Consider the following 8,881-nt stretch of genomic DNA (forward strand, 5'->3'; position numbering starts at 1 on the left):
TTAGCGCGTGGATCTCGCGTGAAGACCGTGGATTCGGTGGGCGTTTCGTGGAATCGAGGCGTGTGTGGCTGCAAGGATTTGCAGTGTGATCGGTTGGAGGATTTCAAGCGATCGAGGACTGGCAAAGATATTCTACAACGAGAATTCGGTATTTCGAGTCTTGTATTTTTGATAAATCACTTGTACTCATGTTTTCTTAGTGGATTTCTTTGTGTGGTCGGTCCCGTGGGTTTTTCTCTCCGGTTTGGAGTTTTTCCACGTTAATTCTCGGTGTGCTGATTTTATTTTTCCGCATTCTATTTTAAATTTGCATCGAGTTTCGAGATTGTTGCCGTTTACACCTATTCACCCCCCTCTAGGTGTCTTTTACCTTTTAGATCCTAGGAATTCATATCTCACACAAGCCACCAAAAGGAAGAAGAGAGGGTGTGGGTGAAGTTCCAAGCCTCCAACAAGCTCTCTCCTTCTTCTTCTTCCTCTCCTTCTTCTTCTTCTCTCTCTAAGAGCAAAGGGAATGGTGGAATGAGGGAGAAGAGAAGAAGAAGTAGCCATATATGCCCTCTAGTGTAACAAAATCCAAAGAGGCCCCTCAAAAATCCAATATTGCATCAGCCCGGTCTGGGCAATTTTCGCCCAAAGGGACCGATCTCTCCCCACCAGGGACCGCTCTCTCGTGTCGAACCCGAGAAACCATCGTTCGGGAACCGGTCTCTCCCCGCGCGGGACCGGTCTCTCACTGCGAAGACGCGCTCGAGGATCGGTGTCACGCCTCGAGACCGCTACCAATTTGGTCCGGCCCCGGGCGCGTCAAACAGACGTCGGACGGACAGGACCTCCCCTGTCCGCCCAAGGCTAACCAACAGATCATGTATAAGAATTTACCCAGGAATCAATTCATAAATACACGATCACAAAGAGCACCACCAGTGCTAACAACTAAGAGCAAGATACAAGTATGAAGCATACAAGTAGATAAAGAGAGAAGATGCTATCTATTACATTCATTCGACTTAATACATTTAATTACATCTTTTACGTTCTTCCAAAATATAGATACAATCATTCAAACCTCACCCTATACAACATCTACTCTCAAACATAAATACAGGGTAAAGCTAATGCAAAGGTAGGTAGCTAATGCAACTAGGGCGCCAAGCCCTTACCGCGATCCTCGCCGTGTGAACTCGCGCTCGGCCCTGCAGTAAAATGGGGTTGAGAACTAACTTCCTTAGTTCCCAGTGGGTTCGGCCGCCGACTCCGCCGGTCTCCCCACTAGGTCCAAGTGGGCACAAGTAGATAACCGGATAGATAAATAGGTAATAAGCAAAGCGGTAAAGACAGGATAGTAAAGCTACACTACTATGCCCGAATCATAAACATATGAATGCACGTACAATGAAATGGTAAGCAACTAACCCGTCGACATGTCCAAAAAGTAAAGCTATGCACTTATTCATCAATCTTATTTACTTATTTCTTAATCTCGTGGCTTCTCTGAAAGCTTGCCTACTGCTCACTAGCCATCTCGAAGGTAGGGAGGGTCAACTCACACTACGAACCGAGACCGTCTGCCGGGACCCAAAATAGGCAATCCCTTGGGACCCAAAATAGGCAATCCCACGTGACCAATTCCGGAGCGCACTTCTTGTGTGGGGCTTCCATCACAAGCTAAAACAGACCGTGATCATTATCCAATTCTCTCCACTCTAGGGTACCCTATCCTCTAGGGTTACTACCATCATGTGGTCCATAGGCGTCGTATACACCAAATTCAACATGTATCACTTGTTTTCTTATACACTATCAACTAGGTTGCCACTCGTCCATTGTTTACTATCGACTAGATGCTACTCGTTCTTTGTTTAACATTAGACCAACCATTGAGCCCATCTCTTTCTCTGCACTATAGGATTCACAAGTTTCGACCCAATCCTTATCGGTCCACTATATCAAGTATCCAATACATGCTACGATATCAGCAAGGAAAGTATAAGGAAAGAGAATGCACAATCATCCTATAATGCAATAATATAAGATGCAAGAATCGAAATGTACTAAGACATAGAAGGGAGCCCAGTTGCTTCGGGATGGTCACCACCCACCTCGTGGCGATGCCGTGACTCTTCGAATGTGATTCGCCGACGTTTCGACGCCTCGTTGGCCGTCCAGGCGAAAACGATGCTCCGAGGGTCTTCTTTGGCGATAACTCCGCACCCACTCGACGGATCAACGAACCGTCTTCGCCGACACGTTCAGGGACCTAGCAATTAGGTTTGCGATCACTCAAATTAGATCAAAACCCTAAATTTGCCAAAATCCCAAATCGAAGCCCTAGGTTTCAACAATGGAGAAATCCGCGGTGCGAGCTTCGATTTCGAGCTCGAACCATCTCCCTAGCTTCAATAGGTCCCATTCGAACCATTTCTAAGCTGTAAAACCCCCCAAACCCTAGAAACACCATTAAAGGGTTTAAAGCTTACCTTCAGAAGCTTAGTCCAAGAAGAAGAAGTAGATAAGGAAGGTGGTCTCCACATTTGTCTTCTTCTTCTCCTACTTCTTCTCCTTTCTCTTCCTTTCCTTCTTCTTCTCTTTCTTTTCTTTTCTAGAGAGGGAGGGAGAGAGAGAGAGTAAAAGGGAGAGAGAGCAAATGAGATGGAGAGAGGGGTCCCCAAGCCTTCATATAGGCCATTTTGCAGATAGCCCCCTCAACTTTTCATTTCCTGAAACAGCCCTCCTTGGGCCATTTTCGCAGTGAGGCACCAGTCCCAGCTCGGGGAGACCGGTCCCCGAAAGCTGCACAGCCAGGCAGAGGGGATTTTCGCGTTCGGGAACCGGTCCTTGCTTGAGAGACCGGTCCCGGGGAGACCGGTCCTTGTCCGATAGACCGGTTCCCGAGAGCTGCATTCTCGGGACTTAGCCAAATTTCGGCTAGTCTCGCTGGGCCAACGTTCGGGAACCGGTCCCTCACTGCCAGGGACCGATCTCATCAGAGACCCCCGCAGCCCAGCCTGATGGAACCGGTCCCTCCCTGCCAGGGACTGGTCCCCGAGAGCAATTCTGCTCCAGTGCAGATTTTGCACTGGTGCTCCCGCGGACCTTTCCTTAATGCACTTTATGCATTATTATCACCTTCGGACCTTCCGAAGCTTACGCACTCGACAACTGGTCGATTCTAATCGAAGTCTAATCCTCGAGTTTCGAGAATTCACTTCCTAACAACCGGTCTTGCCCGCCAGGGACCGGTTGCCTCAGGGCTGCCGCAACACTGCTCACTGGGGGACCGGTCTCTCCTATCAGGGACCGGTCCGCGAGAGTAAAAACTCTCAGGACTCATCCAGAACTCAAGTTTTCGAACTTTTTGGATCGGAAAACATTCCACGATCCTCCACCAAGTATGGAAAAGCTCGAAACACAACCAATCACTCGAACCTCGCAATTTGCACAGGTCCAGTATGTTACACGAGTTGATAGATGGTCTACCTCTCGATGTTTTTATTTTGGAGAGGTTGAGAGATGTACTAGTGTATTAGAGACCACCTTTTTGTGTACTATTTTGGACTGATATTGTATAACTCTATGTTTCACTCTTATTACTTTAGTATTATCCTTTTACCTTGTTGTAGATGATAGATCTATTTGTGCTCTGATATCTCTAGATGTTGTTTATCTTTGGTTTATTTTTCGCTGTTGATGTAGACGCCTTATATGTGTTGACATATGGCGGGTCTGGGCACGCTACCGGGAGGGCCTCTGCCGGTCCCGGGGCGTGACACTTAACCTCTTCGGCCTTGCCACCACCGAAAATGCTTAAGCCGGGTTAAGAGTTTAGCCCTATTATATCTCATATATAGGACATCTAGGGTCTCACAATCTCCCCTCCTTTGAGCCCTGACGTCCTCGTCAGGCTCAGACTCACAAGTACCAGGCGATGTGAGACTCATCTTGCTAGCCCGTCATCCAGACCCAGGCTCAGCCGAGACTCATCTCACACTTCCGGCTGGTAATTGGCTCTGATACCATCTATGACGCCCCAACTTCCCAGGGGGTCACCCATCCTAGGACTACTCCCATCCTAGCACGCTTAACTCTCTTAACCTCTTGGGCCTTGCCACCACCGAAAGTGCTTAAGCCGGGTTAAGAGTTTAGCCCTATTATATCTCATATATAGGACTATCTGGGGTCTCACACTCGATGTCTTGCCGCACCTTTTGGAGATGAGGGTCCGTAGGTTGTAAACTCTTAATTCGCTCCAACAAGGACGGCTGGACAACAAGAGCCGACAATATAGCCGGAACCCCCGGAGCCACTATCTCAAGATCCAGTCGCTTCATCTCTTTGCATAATGGACTCTGAGTCGTGACCTTCAACACGAGGTTTTCCACCGACTTCCTGCAAAGTGCATCGGCGACTACATTCGCCTTCCCGGGGTGGTAAAGGATCGTGACATCGTAATCCTTTAATAATTCCAACTACCGTCGCTGCCGCATGTTCAGCTCTTTCTTCGTGAACAGATACTTTAGACTTTTGTGGTCTATGTATATCTCGCAACGCGCACTGTACAAACAATGCCTCCACAACTTGAGAGCAAATACCACCGCGGCTAACTCCAAGTCGTGGATAGGGTAGTTCTTCTCGTAGCTCTTCAGTTGTCGGGACGCATAAGCGATCACCTTCCCGTTTTGCATCAGAACACACCCTAACCCCAAATAGGACGCGTCGCTATATACCACAAAGTCTTCACTCTGCACCGGTAAAGCGAATACCGGGGTCGAAGTTAATCTTTCCTTCAACTCTTAGAAACTCCGAGCACACTCATCACTCCAAATAAACTTGGTGCCTTTCTGAGTCAGACGCGTAAGTAGAATCACGATCTTCGAGAAACCCTCCACGAACCGTCTATAATAGCCCACTAAGCCCACAAAGCTTCGGACTTTTGTGACATTAGTCGTGCGCGGCCAATCCTTGATCGCCTCAACTTTCTTCGGATCCACCGAGACCCTGCCCTCAGATATGACATGCCCAAGAAATACAACCTCCCTCAGCCAAAAATCACATTTCTTAAACTTAGCATATAGCTTCTTCTCCTAAAGGATTTGAAGCACTATTCTTAGATGCTCGGCATGCTCCTCGTCACTGTGAGAATAGACCAATATGTCGTCTATGAAGACTACGACGAACTGGTCCAAGTACTCTCTGAACACACGGTTCATTAAATCCATAAATGCTGCCGGGGCATTCGTGAGCCCGAATGGCATAACCGTGAATTCATAGTGCCCGTACCGCGTACGAAACGCAGTCTTCTGCACATCCTCCGGTTTAGTCTTCAGTTGGTGATAACCAGACTGCAAATCTATCTTCGAGTACACACATGACCCCTGCAACTGGTCGAACAAATCATCGATTCGGGGTAACGGGTACTTGTTCTTAATCGTGACCTTGTTGAACTCGCGATAGTCTACGCAGAGTCGAAACGATCCGTCCTTCTTTTGAACAAACAACACAAGGGCTCCCCACGGCGACACACTCGGCCGAATAAACTCCTTATCGAGGAGGTCTAGTAACTAAGCCCGCAATTCCTTCAATTCCGCCGGCGCCATTCGATACGGAACCTTTGAAATCGGCGCGGTTCCGGGAACCAAGTCTATGACAAACTCGATCTCCCGATCTCGCGGTATCCCCAGTAACTCCGCGGGAAATACGTCCGAAAATTCTCGAACCACCGACAGCTCCTCAAGGGTGGGGGCTACCCGTTCAACCTCTACAACGGTCGCCAAATAGGCTACACAACCGCTACTGACTAGCTTCCTTGCCCTCGTCGCTGATACCGTCGCAGCGAAACACGAGCTCTTGCACACCTTGTACGTGAACTCTTCTTGTCCTGGCTCACGAAACGTGATCACTTTGCTCTTGCAGTTAATAAACACGTAGTATTTCGAAAGCCAGTCCATACCCAATATGACGTCGAACTCTTTCAACCTCTTGAGCACCAACGTACGGATTGGCATTATCCAGTCACCTATTTGCACTGGACACGCCGAACACTCCGTATAAATATGAAGTGCAGGTCCAGGGCCCTCAACTCGCCACATGCTATCACTCTCTCGAATCTCTATGTCATGCATTCGTGCAAATGATCTACTTATGAACGAATGTGTGGCACCTGTATCAAACATAGCCCTGGAGCGAACTCCGTTAATCAAAACCATACCTGCCACGATCTCGTGTTGCTCGGCTTCCGCAGGCTCCTCAGCTTGAACCTGAGCGGTGAATACCCGTCTGCTTGGCGCTGATCGAGTCATCTTGGGCTGACGTGGTGCCATTGCACGTCCCGCCGATATGGCAGTAGGGGGAGCTCCTCCATAATGCGCCAGAGTCACTGGGGTCGACGCAATTGACGGGGTAGGCGGGGCCCTCGCTGGACAGTCTGTCACGCCCCGGGACCCAACGGAAGCTCGCCCGGCACGTGTCCAGACCCGCCATACGTCTAAAACATATAAGGCGTCTAAAGCAAAATGATAGATGAGACAATAAAAGAAAACAACTAGAAGTATCATAGCAATATACATCATCTAGGAACTAAAGCAATGGGAAGAGTAGAGAGCTGAAATCACTAAATAAACCATAAAGTAGTACAACCCAAGATCCAAATACAAGTGCTAAAAGAGTACATAGGTGGTCTCTATACATGGTAAACAAAATCTCTCACTCTCCCAAAACATAAAAAGAGGGGAAACCACCTAAGAGTAAAAGTGAATCCTCGCTATCTAGCTAGCAATCCCCTTGTCGCGGTCCCGTGCCTCCGCCGGTGCAGAGGGCTCTGAAAGGAAAACATAAAACAAAGGGCGTGAGAACTATTAAATAATAGTTCCCAGTGGGCAATTACTGACTTCAGTGAAATGCACCACTAGGCCCAAAACTAAGCAAGTATGGCAAGTAAGGCAGGTAAGAATAATATGAACAAATAAATCACTGAAATGGAAGCTCAATATAGCATGAAGTCACTACTTTCATTAGTAATAATCTACCACGTGATCTCTACTTAGCATAGATTTGCATAAGTAATAATCTAGCACATTATCTCTACTTAGCATGAATTTACATAAGTAATAATCTATCATATGATCTCTACTTAGCATGAATTTGCATAAGTCAGAAAGCAACTACTACAAGTAAGTGCACAAGAGTATCCAACATGTAAATACATAAGTATGCAACTAACCCAATGTCCACAATGTAAATAGTAAAGATGTCATTGTTTACTATTCTAGTCAATGTCCAAAAGGTACAATATGTTACCAGTAACCAAATCCTATGGAAGCTACCCGTAGGTAGTCCGAACTACGCCATGCCAACAATGGCCCCGTGGTAGTCAATATCCCCACTCTAGGAATGAGCCTCCCCCACGGCATCCCATTTTGGCACCCAATCCCACACGGGTAAGCATATGTCGCGATGGCTATCTCCGGAGTGCCGACTTGTAGGGAGCGACCCTCACAAGTATGTGCGAATGAGCACAATGGCATGCAAGCGAATAAGTCCGTCTCAGGTCCCAGTAGTTCATCACTGTTTCATCGGATCTAAAACCCGGAATACAGCACATGTCCCAAAGGCCTGCCTCTATGTCATCGTGTCTAAAACACGGAATATAGTAACTGTCTCAATGGCCTATCTCTATGTCATCATGTCTAAAACATGGAATATAGCAGATTTCCAGTGGCCTATCATCATGTCTCTAAGTTGTAGTTCAACAATTTTCTAGTTCAAGTGCCCCTTTATGACACTTTTGCTTACTATATCCCAATATGAATAATAAGTCCAAAAGCTTATCATTCTAATCATTTTCCACACGAGAAACATGATCTTATATCATTCATTAGAACATTAAACTCATGCATACTAACAATGCATATGCTTCTCTCTACAACATAGAGTCAATTTTTCATAATGCATAATATAGGAGTTTTAAGCATTTTAAAATTCATATAAATTCTATTCAACATGGATATACATGCATTTATAGTATACGAAAATATTTAACCACGTAGGAGGCATTTCCCCCTATTCCAATGAAGCCAAACCCACCGAAAGCTCCGCGCGGGCGTCCGAAACGTTAACGAAGCTTCGATAATCACTCCTAGCACCCTACGAGATAGACTAAGGGAGTTACAACATCGAAACGACAATTCATGAGTTCAAACATTAAGCAACTCAAGAAAATGGCTAAAAACTCACCGAAGATGGTAAAAATCTCTCTTGATCTCCAAAAGGGAGCAAAAATTCTTCAAAACCAACCTAAAGGAAGGTTCTAATAAGATTAATCAAGATCAAAAAGCCTCAACTCAAAAATCTCCATTTCTAACCCTAAATCTCAAAACCTAGGGTTCCAACTAGCAAAAAGCATCAAAACCAAAATCTAGAGGGAGAAGATAAGCTACAAACCTCTAAGAAGCTTCAAACCAAGCTCAAAGTCCTCTAGGTCCAAGAATCTTCCCTCAAACAAGCCTCGAGCCCAAGCTCCAAGCTTCAACCATGGTGGAGAATGCACCCAAAAGCACAAAGAAGGGATTAAACCTCTAAAACCCTAGTAGAAAGGAGATCAAATCCAAGTGGGATGGGGAAGAAGGGTTCCCTACCTCTTTTCCTGCTCCTTCAGCTCAAAAGAAGCCCTAGGGGGCGTGGGGTGCTAATATAGAGAGCCACAATTGCAAAAACACCCCTGCAGTTCAAACTGCTCAAGATCTGTCACTGCGTACCGGTACACGGGCCTGCGTACCGGTACACCTCCCACGAAAACGCCAAACTCGAGCCTCGGGTTTGCACGAAATCTGTCTGTGTACCGGTACACCTACCCGTACCGGTACTGCCATCAGCGCGTACCGAT

This window comes from Ananas comosus, linkage group 22 (assembly GCF_001540865.1).
Source record: "Ananas comosus cultivar F153 linkage group 22, ASM154086v1, whole genome shotgun sequence".
NCBI classification, from domain to species: domain Eukaryota; kingdom Viridiplantae; phylum Streptophyta; class Magnoliopsida; order Poales; family Bromeliaceae; genus Ananas; species Ananas comosus.